The 12413-nt window shown below is 36.6% G+C and overlaps 1 protein-coding gene across 2 annotated transcripts in view; it reads right to left on the reverse strand.

Annotated features, from left to right (window-relative positions):
* Nucleotides 1-12413, reverse strand: part of MYOZ2 (myozenin 2) — a 52272-nt gene that overhangs the window by 10532 nt on the left and 29327 nt on the right. The gene's annotated exons all lie outside the window — the stretch shown is intronic.

Raw genomic sequence — 12413 nt, forward strand, 5'->3', positions numbered from 1 at the left:
AATGAGAAGGTAAGGTAGGTCTCTTCCAATTTGCTTCCACTTTTGTTTGAGAAATAAAAAGTGATCCCATCAGTTAACAATGATGAGTAGGGCAAGGTATAGGATGATTGTTGAGAAAGGAGAAGGTGTGAATTGTCTTCTAGGAGACTGACAGACTGAATTGGCTAGAGAATGTTGTTGGATTTTTTGGCAGTGCTGAGGTTTGTGGTAATCACTTTAAGGGGAGACAGAAAAACTGTGTGTTTTTATCCAGCCACATTCAGCTGCTTAAATATGGATGCAAAGTAGATGGATTCTGGACTTAACCAGAATTGGAGCTTTAGCAGTTGGGTACAGCAGTTGAAGAGAGATGAGAGGAAGCTAAAAGGTGTATAAAATGGAATGATCATAGTGACGAACTACAAAATCTGGCTAGGTAGAAATTGTGGGCAAAGGGATTGGTGGACTTTAAAAAAATGGCATGGCCTTGGTATGTGGAACTGAAGCATTATTGAAATAAAGAACAAACTTTTTTTTTTGGAGGCAGAGTCTCACTTTTTTTTTTTTTTTTTTTTTTTGGAGACAGCGCAGTGGCACGATCTTAGCTCACTGCAGCCTCTGCCTTCTGGTATTCAGTGTGTGGTTGCAGATAGCAGCACTGGCTTCATCTGGGAACTGGTTAGAACTACAGAATCTCAGAGCACACCCTAAACTTACTGAATTGAAGCCTACACTTTGACAAAAGCTCAAGGTGATTCCCATACTGATAGGGTTTGAAAAGTGCTTGAAACAGTGCCTGATACATAGTACCCACTCAATAAATTGGCTTCCATCATTACTATGCCTTCTAAAGTTTAATAATCATAAGGTACCTGAATGATAATCTAAGTACTTAAAGTTCTTTTCCATATTAATCTCTTTTACTTCCAGAATAATGTTTTTAGGCCCTGGACATAAACAACTCATAAGGTACATGATTTTCTCATTAAATTCTTACAACAATCTTATGAGTTGTTCTATCGATATCCCCAATTTAACAAGTATAGGTAAGTTACATGACTTGCCCAAAGACATTCTCCTATTAAGTTCTGGAACCAGGATTTGAACCCAGGCAGCCAGACTCACTGGTGTCCTGCTTTCCTCATCACTGCCCTACACCACGGCCCCATGAAATAATTCTTCAGGAGTGCTGAGCTTTCTCACATCACTTTCTAAGTAGAGCAGTATATTTCGGGATCTCAACCCACTTTAGCAGTTGGGCAATCTCGGCTCACTGCAACCTCCACCTCCTGGGTTTAAACAATTCTGCTTCAGCCTCCAGAATAGCTGGGATTACAGGCGCCTGCCACCACACCTAGCTAATTGTTTGTTTTTTTTAGTAGAGATGGGGTTTTGCCATGTTGGCCAGGCTGGCCTTGAGCTCCCAACCTTGGGTGATCTACCCACCTTGTCCTCCCAATGATGAGTTGCCTGTCTTGTTCCTAAGGTCAGCCCCTCTAATTGCGTACTGATTTCCAATTTCTCTCATCCACTCTAGAGAGATTACAGGCATGAGCTACTCTGGAGGCTAAAGCAGAATTGTTTCAACCCAGGAGGTGGGGGTTGCAGTGAGCCAAGACCGCGCCACTGCACTCTAGCCTGTGCGACAAGAGTGAGACTATGTTTTAAAAAATTGTGTCTAATGATGTTACACCAGGTTCCTGTCACATTCATGATACACTAGATGATTCAGGACCCCACATTTTGTTATCTGGTTTAGTAACTTGAAAAGTCTTTATGACTCAAATTTGATTCAGCACAAAAGAAAACTTCTTATCTCGCATGTTTAAGATGTTTAACATAATAGTTTATCATTTTTAAAAACTTGCCATTGTATGTCAATAGTTTGTTCAGAGCCGGGCACAGTAGCTCATGGCTATAATTCCAGCACTTTTGGAGACAGAGGTAAGCAAATCACCCAAGGATAGAAGTTCAAAACCAGCCTGGCCAACATGGCAACACCCTGTCTCTACTAAAAATACAAACAATTAGCTAGGTGTGGTGGCAGGTGCCTGTAATCCCAGCTACTCTGGAGGCTAAAGCAGAATTGTTTGAACCCAGGAGGTGGAGGTTACAGTGAGCCGAAATCGCACCAATGCACCCCAGCCTGTGCGACAAGAGTGAGACTGTCTAAAAGAAAAAGAAAGAAAGAAAACAAAACAAAAAGTATGTTCAAGGGTTGATTAACCCATTTATTCATGCAACAAATTACTGATTTCTTAACATGTCTAGATACAATGCTGCGTGCTAGGGAATCAAACACAAAAACATTGTAGATCTTAACCTCAATGAACTTAAAGATGCTGGAACATGAAGGAAAAACCAACATGGTATAAGCTAGTTACTCTAAGAGAAGAATGTCCTGACTGCAGAGAAGTCTAGGGTAAGAAGCATCTTAGACCTTAGCCTACCTGGTGGGTCAGGGCACACTTCTTCATTTTTGAGCTTGAGATCGGAACCAGCTACCTAATTTTCAGAACCCAGTGCAAAATGAAAACACAATATCCCTTGTTCAGAAATTACTAGGAATTTCAAGAAAGAAACAGCAGAGCATCGTATCAAACATGGCCCTTTGAAATAAATAAACATGGGGCCCCATGCAATTGCACAGGTCACACACCCATTACTTGATTTTTGTTGTTGTTGTTGTTTTTGAGATGGAGTCTCACTCTGTCGCCCAGGCTGTAGTACAATGGGATGATCTCGACTCACAGCAACTTGTGTCTCCTGGGTTCAAACGAGTCTCCTGCCTCAGCCTCCCAAGTAGCTGGGATTACAGGCATCTACCACCACACCTGGCTAATTTTTGTATTTTTAGTAGAAACAGAGTTTCACCATGTTGGCCAGGCTGGTCTTAAACTCCTAGCCCCAAGTGATCTGCCTGCCTCGGCCTCCCAAAGTGTTGGAATTACAGCTGTGAGCCGCTGTACCCAGCTCATTATTTGGATTTTAAGAATAAATAGTTATCCATTAGATGCAAGAGACTGCAATTGAACATTTCTAGATTTAAGCAAAAATTGATCAATTAATCTTGTATTTATTAATTCCAGAAATGAATTTATTCAGTTATTTTGTTTTCTGAATTACATCAAAGAAGATACATCCCTCTAACCACGGAAAGTGAAATGGCAGACAGGAGATAGGATGACTGGAGCATGACAAATGAGACTATTGTCAAGCCACGCTAACAGGAAACCCAAATCTCATGGCCCTATCTGAGCCCTCATGAGAAGCCCCAGGGCAGGGTCACTGCCGATGGCCTTTCTCAGACCACAGGAGCTGGGGTCCAGGCACAGCCAGTGTCCTCTGGCAGAATCCACAGCGCCTTATGCCACTGCTCTGTGTGTTGTGTGGCTAAGGGGCTTTATTTAAACTGTTTGCCATTTTCCAAACTGCTTGCTGGCTTTTTCTTTTATTGATTTAAGACTTTGCTTACTGAGTTACCTAGTCTACCTGCTATTTTGGAATGTGTTCAGTTCCACAAATATTTCATGTATCAGGCACTATGTCAGGCACGGTGTCATTGGAAAGCAGTGGGCATTCTTACTCATGTCCAAATGTGCTTCCTTGGAGCCAATATATTCAATTAACAAAGTGTTTAGTTCTGTTGCTGCAGTTTCAATCCCTTTTTCCTTTCTGTAAAGTAAATATCCTGAATCTATGTTTTTTGAGTATCAAACTATAAATAATTTAGCTCATACTTCTGGTGACAAGGGAGAAAAAAATAGGACACATTTTTGCCACTTTTCTCCAAAATACATTTAACATCAAAATTAAACTACCCTCAGTACACTTTACTATTGTTTATTTAGGGAAAATGATGACCAATCAAACACTTCTAGAACAGGAATTTCAATAAAGGGTGGAGATGTAAGAGGCTGGAAATAAAAATAAATTTAAATAACTACAAATGCAAAAAAAAAAAAAAAAAAAAAAAAAAGAAGATACATCCCTCTGCAGTATTTGGGTTAGCATTTAGTGGATTGCTTTTCCTCTTTTTATCCAGTACTGTTGGTTTTTTCTTTTTTTTACTGATTTGTGAGTCATTTTCTTCTCTTATAAATGAAAACTTTTTTTTCGTTTCATCACCCACCTCCCATCCCCTACCACAGATCCAGGGACAAGCTGCTGTTTGGAAAGCAGTTTTCTTTTCCTTGGCACCACTGAGGCTACATCCTGTTTGTTTGAATTTGATTGCCCTCAACACACAAATTAAAGAGAGTCCATTAATAGAGATGTTAAGCTTTCAAAGTGAGAGACTACTCGTAAATTTTTAAGATTCCTGAAAATAGCTTCAAGTTTAAGTCAAAGTTAGTTAAGCAAATATTTCCAAGGAAAGATCTGAAATAGTCTACTGAAAAATAACTGTGCATCTACCTCCCCAAATCCCATAACATAGAAATTCTTCAAACATAGGTCTGAAATTAAAATGATTTCTCTATTTCATCATCTATGTAGTGAAGGATAAGCCTTTTTCATTCAGATTCACAGTTAATAGATACTTTCTTGTTTATTTTGATGGGTCAAAAGTTAAACTAAAGATTTAACTTTAGTTAAATCTTTAGATTTAGCTAACAGTGATGAATTACATTTGTGAAAATTAATAGTGCTGGACATATAATACATTATATGTATAATAATTACTAATTATTCTATAAGGCGAAGAAGTAGGTAAAATGATTGTATAAAAACTAAAATTATTCTACTAAATAGCTAATGAATGTACTGTATTTAAAGGTATTTAATCATATAATTATAGAATTTGTTTTGCAGATGAGGAAATTAAGATGAGAGGTTAAGTGACATACCCAAAGTCATACAGCTTTTTGAAGCAGAACTGCCTTTGCAAAATTGTAACTGAGAAAATTATAACAGTGGAAGAGATCTGACCTGACTCCATCTTGCTTCTAACCTCCGAGCTGTTCCTCATCCATTCCTGGGAATAGGTGCAACTAACTTTGGGAGAAACTTATAGTTTAACTTTCAAACGATGATAACAGCCCTTTCCCAAAACAAACTCCCTTCCTGCCTGGGGACTAGATTGCTTTTGCAGAACTAACAAGTTAGCCACGAGATTAGAAGTTATGGTTTAGGAGTCATGCAGCTGGAGGCTGCAAGATTCTGACCCTCCCCAAATTGTTCCTTGGAAATAACATTACCATGGTAAAACCTTAGAACAGTGCTTGAGATATTTTGTAGACCCTGTCTGTACTCGATGGATTAGCTGGCACCACTCAGATCGAAAAACTGGCTCATCTGGTCTTGTAGGTCCCACCCAGGAAATGACTAGGCGCAAGAGGACAGCTTCGATTCACTATAATTTCATCTCCCACCTGACCAATCAGCATCCTGACTCACTAGCCCCCTACCCACCAAATTTTCCTTAAAAAGCCTGATCCTCAGGGAGACTGGTTTCAGTAAAAATAAAACTCTGGTCTCCCATCATGCAGCCAGCTCTGCGTGAATTAAACTCTATTCCAAATCTCCTGCCTTGATAAATCGGCTCTGCCTAGGCAGGGGCAAGGAGAACCCGTTGGGTGGTTACAAGCTTCTTTGCTCCTGGTTTACTTTTTCTTATGGGTTTAATAGAATATTATTTGAATGTAACATAAAATTTGAATGCACTCAGAAGAACTACAAAAATTCAAAGTTGAATTAAACTCTGGGACATTTTGAAATTGTGATTAGACTTAGAAGCCAATTTTCATCCAATCATTATCATTGCTGAATGCTATTTGACTACATCTTACCTCTCTAGGCTTTATCAGCAATATCTAATAATTATATATCATAATGTGAAACTACCAAACAGTATTATTTTACTCTTTGCAAGGACTTTGGAAATAACTGGAAATTGCTTGCTTCTTTCTCTTTTTCTCCTTCTTCCCTCTCTCTCTCTCTCTCTCTCTCTCTGTGTGTGTGTGTGTGTGTGTGTGTGTGTGTGTGTGTGTGTGTGTGTTTGGAAAAAATGTGAAAAATAAACATATCAAAATAAAGACTTTGTGTAATATTATGTTAAATTATTTAATAATCAGGAAATAAAACATTTTATTTTAAGAAATATATATGTATAATATGTGTATGGCAAAATAAATTTTTGGCCAAATTGTTTTCTTATAATTTTGAGTAGTTTGGTAAAATAAAGTCATGTTAATCTACAATAGGGAAAATAATAAACTGAAAATAATAACCTCAAAATTATTTTATGCCTGAAAATTATTTTAGCCTCATTTCAAATGACTAGATTTTGTTCTGGACTAATTCAAAGAATGGCTTTTGTCGCATTTAGTCTATAAAGACTCAGATACGTATTGAAATTATTTTGCCTATGTGATTTTTTTTGAAATAAAAATTTTATTGATGTCTAAGATACATAAAGTGCACAAATCATAAGGTAAAAGTTAATTAATATTATTTATTTTCTACTTATTTATTGCGGTATATAAAAATAACTATTATTTTTATGATGACCTTTCATTCTGTGCTCCTGCTAAATTCACTTATTAATCCTAATGATTTACTGGTAGCTTCTTTTAAATTTTCCTTGAATATAATCATGTCTTTCATGAATAATGGCATCTTTATTTTTCTATTCCCATACTAACCCCTTTTATTTATTTTTATTGTCTTATTGTTTGGCAGGGGTAAACAAACAGCATCTTTCTCTGAAAATGTTTAAGTATGCTTTCTTTTAACTTTTACCTTTAAATAATATTTTCACTGAATATACAATTATAGGTTAGCTGTTATTTATTTCATTATTTTAGAAGTATTAATCCATTCTCTCCTATCATCTCAGTTGGGAAATCAGTTGTCTTACTTTTACTCATTTTAAGATAATGTGGCTGTTATTACTTAGCTTTAAGATTTTAATTGTCTTTATTTTACAGTCAAGTTCCTTTTGTGTGGTTTACCTTGCATTTGCCCTTCTTGGGTGGTGTAGTACTTCTTGAACCTGAAGCTTGATATCTTTTGTCAATTTTGAGAAATCCAAGGCCATTAATTCTTTCAATATTGCGTCTCTCTCTTATTCCCTTCTGAGGCTACAATCACACACATATATTGGCATTTTTATTACTGCTCCAAACGTGTCTTCTACTGTTTTTCTGTATCTTAAATTCTATATTCTCCATGCTGCAGCTTGAAGACTTTCTGCCTCAATTTAGAAATTCTCTGTTCAGCTATGTCTAATCTGTTATTAATTCAATTTTTGGAACCTTAAAAACATTTCTATTATTTAATATAACACAAGTACAGAAAACTTAATAAAGTACACATAATGTCTATGAAATGAATAATCTTGGAAATGACTACACATATCAAGAGCTACTTCATAGCCCTAGCCATGGCCCCTGCCCAATCACAATACCTTTTAGCCCCTAGTAGCAGTCAATATGTTTATTTTTATGGTAATATAAACTTATAAAATATATTTTTAACATAAGTACATTATGCTAAGTGAAATAAGCCAGTCACAGAAAGACAAATACTGTAGGATTCTCTTTATACAAAGCTCTTAAAGTGGTAAAAATCATAGAGACAGAAAGTAGAATGTTGGTCATCAGGAGTTGATGGTGGCAGAGGGAGGAATGGGGAGTTATTGTTTAATAGGTACAGAGTTTCAGTTTTACCAGATGAAGAGTTATGGAGAGGGGTGGTAGTGATGGCTGTACAACACTATGAAGTATTATACTGAATACCACTAAACTGTATGCTTAAACTGATTAAGATAGTTATTTTTTTTGCTATATCACTACCACCACCACCACCACAACAAAATAAATAAAAACAAACCTATAGAATGCTTGAAGTCTCTAAGAGGTGTCATCTTTTTTCTAGAGGGAATTCATTATTGTCAGAACAGGCAGTTTGATTTAGGGGAGATAGCCTTTATCCAATCTAAAATTTTGTTGATTGAAAGCAATATTTAGTTTTATGAAGGCAGACCCATTACTTATTCACCATTATTCCAGTAGTATATCCCTTTAGGATTCCCAGGTGAAAGTATGTAATATTTACCAAGACCCTTCCTTGTTAGAAGACCCTATACTCCTATTTTTGGTCTTCTCAGATTTGAAGCTGCCAAAAGGTTTACTCAGCTTTTTAGCCTTTTAGAGTTGCTGATGAATCAACAAGTGCCTCAAGGAGAAAGTGGTACCACATGCTGGGTTAACAGCTCTAAATTTCCCTCATCTCCAGAACCTTGGCCCTCAAGTACTCACTTCCTTGGCAGCTTTTAAATCATTTTTAAAACTCATTTTTTAAAACTAGCTTTTCTGGTTATTTTTATGAAGTTGTTCTGATATAAAGTAGTCTGCCATAGCTGGATGTGAAAATCTTACCTATGTGACTTCCTTTGGTATTATTCATTTAGCAAGTATTTATGCCAAAGCTTTAATTACAGGCATGCTTTGAAGATATTGTAGGTTTGGTTTCAGACCACTGCAATAGAGTGAATAACACAATAGAGCAAGTCACATGAAATTTTTTATTTCCCAGTGTATATAAAAGTTATGTTTACACTATATTGTGGTCTACTAAGTAATAGCATTGCTTTCTTAAGAATAATATGTCTGAAAAACAAAGTACATACCTTAATTTCAAATACTTTATTGCTAAGAAATGTTAATGGTGATCTGAGCCTTCATTAAGTTGACATTATTTTGTTGGTGGAGGGTTTGCCTCAATGTTGATAGCTGCCAACTAACCAGGGTGATGATTGCTGAATGATGGAATGACTGTGGCAATTTATTAATATAAGACAACAATGATCTTTGCTGCATCAATTGATTCTTCCTTTAATGAAAAATTTCTTTGTAGCATGTGATGCTGCTTGATAGCATTTTACCCGCTGTAGAACTTATTTCAAAACTGGAGGCAATCCTCTCAAATCCTGCTACTGCCTTACCAACTAAGTTTAGGGAATATTCTAAATATTTTGTTGTCATGTCAGCAATATTCACAGCACCTTCAGCAGAGGTAGATACCATCTCAAGAAACCACTTTCTTGGCTCATTCATAAGAAGAAACTCCTGATCTGATCAGGTTTTTTTTTTTTTTTTTTTTTTTTTTAAATGAGATTGCAGCAATTCAGGCACATCTTCACACCCTACTTCTAATTTTAGTTGTCTTGCTATTTCTACCACATCTGTATTCACTTCTTCCATTGAAGTCTTGAACCCCTTAAAGTCAACCAATGAAGATTGAAGTATTATCATGAACAGGAGTTTGGAAGAAGTTCATTCCAATGAAGATTGGAATGAACTTCTTCCAAACTCCTGTTCATGTTAATGCTTTGCCCTCCTTCCATGAATCACAAATAATCTTCATGGCATCTAGAATGGTGAATTCTTTTTCAGAAGGTTTTCAATTTACTTTGCCCAGATCCATCAGAGAAATTCCTTTCTATGGCAGCTATAGTCTTATGAAATGTGTTTCTTAAATAATAAGGTTTGACAGTCAAAATTACTCCTTGATCCATGGGCTGCAGAATGGATGTTGTGTCAATAAACATGAAAAACAACATTAATCTCCTTGTACGTTGCCATCAGAGCTCTTGGGTGACCAGGTTCATTGTCAATAAAGAGTAATAATTTGAAAAGAATATTTTTTCTAAGCAATAGGTCTCAACAGTGGGCTTAAAATATTCAGTAAGCCATGCTGTAAACAGATGTGCTGCTATTCAGGCTTTGCTTTTCCATTTATAAAGATCAGACAGAGAAGATTTCACATGATTCTTAAGGGCCCTAGAATTTTCAGAATGGTAAATGAGCATTGGCTTCAACTCAACTCAAATTCACCAGCTGCATTAGTTTCTAGCAAGAGAGGCTGTTCTTTGAAGTTTGAAGCCAGGCATTGACTTCTCTCTAGCTATGGAAGTCGTAGATGGTATCTTCTTGCAATAGAAGGTTGTTTTATCTACATTGAAAATCTGTTATATATTGTGGCCACTTTCATTCATGATCTTAGATAGATCTTCTAGATAACTTGCTGCGGCTTCTACATTTGCACTTGCTGTTTCACCTTGCACTATAAAAGTTAAGAAGATAACTTCTTTCCTCAGCCTTCATGAACCAACTTCTACTAGCTTCCAACTTTTCTTTTGCAACTCCCTTGCTTCTCTCAGCCTTCATAAAGTTGAAGAAAGTTAAGGCCTTGCTGTGGATTAAGTTTTGTCTTAATTAAGGAAATGTTGTTCCTGGTTTGATCTTCCATCCAGACTACTCAAATTTTCTTGATATCAGCAATAAGGCTCTTTCACTGTCTTAAGATTCATGTGTTCATTGGAGTAGCACTTATAATTTTCTTCATGAATTTTTCCTTTGCCTTCATACCTTGTCTAACTGTTTGGCACAAGAGGCCTACCTTCCAGCTTATCTCTGCTTTTGACACGTCTTCCTCACTAAGTTTAATCATTTCTAGCTTTTGATTTAAAATGAGAGAGCTGTAACTCTTCTTTTCAGTTGAACAATATTAATTGGTTATTAATTGGCTTAATTTCAATACTGTTGTATCTCAGGGAATAGGGAGGCCCAGGAGAGGGAGAGAGATGGTGGAGAGGCTGGTCATTGGAGCACTCAGAACACACACAGCATATGTTGATTAAGTTTGCCTTTTTACATGGGCATGGTTCATGACACCCCAAAACAATTACAATAGTAACATCGAAGATCATTGATCACAGGTCACCACAGCAGATATAATAATAATGAAACAGTTTGGAATATCGTAAGAATTACCAAAGTGAGCACATGCTATTGGAAAAATTGGCACCAATAGACTTGCTTGACACAGGGTTGCCACAAACCTTCAATTTGTGAGAAAATGCAATATCTATAAAGGAGAGTAAAGTGAAGCTTGATGAAACGAGGTGTACCTGTATACTGTTTAGTTGTTGTGAAGTGGACTTCTAAAGCAATGCATGTACTAGACAATGTCTTAAACTTTGTGTACCCTTGTGCATATTCTTATTTTTTTTCTGAGACAGGGTCTTACTCCCATTGCCCAAGTGGGAGTACAGTGGTGTGATTATAACTCATTGCAGCCTCAACCTCCTGGGCTCAAGCGATCTCTTGCCTTGCTATATGATTCTTTGTAGAGATGAGTTCTCACTATGTTGTGCAGGCTGGTCTCAAGCTCCTGAGCTCAAGTGATCTGCTTACCTTGGCTTCTCAAAGTGCTGGGATTACAGGCATGAGCCACTGCACCTGGCCTCCATATGCTTTAAGGTCACAAAGGATCTTACTGCTACCTGTTTGAGACATCTATGTATCACATCATGTTTTGTTTCATCTGTTAACATTATTTAATGATAATAAGTCTAAGAATACAGTGTCATGTTGACAATTTCTAAGTTTTTATTTCTATGTTGATATATATATGTAAAGAAATAAAATGCTCTAAAGTAAAAGAGAAGTATTAACAGGTTCAGTTCTCTCTCACACACATGCACACACACACACATGTGCACACACACACACCATGTAATATTTACAAAAGCTTTAATTTAACACAGGAAGCTACATTTCCTATTGAATGGTATTGTGCTCACTGATATAGCACTCACCTGGCATTTATACAGTCAATAGGCATCTCTTTATAACTAACCCAAATATTAATACACCAATATGTGTGTGCAGAACTACAGGCAAGCTGCTCAACAGGTATAGAACACCGAAGCCACAAGATACAGAGTAGTCTTAAGGCATCTCTTAAGCACTTAATCTAAAAACAAAACTGAATTATTCCATTAATTTCCATTTCCCCTAATGTTTTACCTTTTATAATTTTCTACACTCTCATTTTGAGAAAAAAAAATTATAACATTGATCAGAATGGGCCTTCAACCTTTTTCCCCTGACACTCCTGGTCCCTTCTTTAAATTCTATGGTATACCTCTTTTATGCAAGGGATGTATTACTAATAGCAGTGTGTGAAAACTAAAATCTTAATAGTACAATATTTTTATTTATTTATTTATTATTTTTTGAGACAAGATCTCACTCTGTTGCCTAGACTAGGGTGAAGTTGTGAGAGATTTCAGCTCACTGCAACCTCCACCTCCTGGGCTCAAGTGATCCTCCCACCTCAGACTTCCAAGTAGCTTGGACTACAGGCACATGCCACCACTCTCGGCTAATTTTTGTATTTTTTATAGAGACAGGGGTCTTGCTATGTTGCCCAGGCTGGTTTTGAACTCCTGGCTCAAGTGATCCGCCCACCTCAGTCTCCCAAAGCGCTGAAATGACAGGCATGAGCCACCACAACAGATCACAATATTTAAATACTAAAGAAGATCGCTATTTAAATATAGTCTATTTGTCATTCATTTTTGGAAATAAAAATTTACTCATTAATTTATTCATTTTTAAATGAATAATTATTAAGCAGCCTAT

This window comes from Sapajus apella, unplaced genomic scaffold, assembly GCF_009761245.1.
Source record: "Sapajus apella isolate SASKATOON/1434 unplaced genomic scaffold, GSC_monkey_1.0 scaffold27, whole genome shotgun sequence".
In the NCBI taxonomy this organism is placed as follows: Eukaryota; Metazoa; Chordata; class Mammalia; order Primates; family Cebidae; genus Sapajus; species Sapajus apella.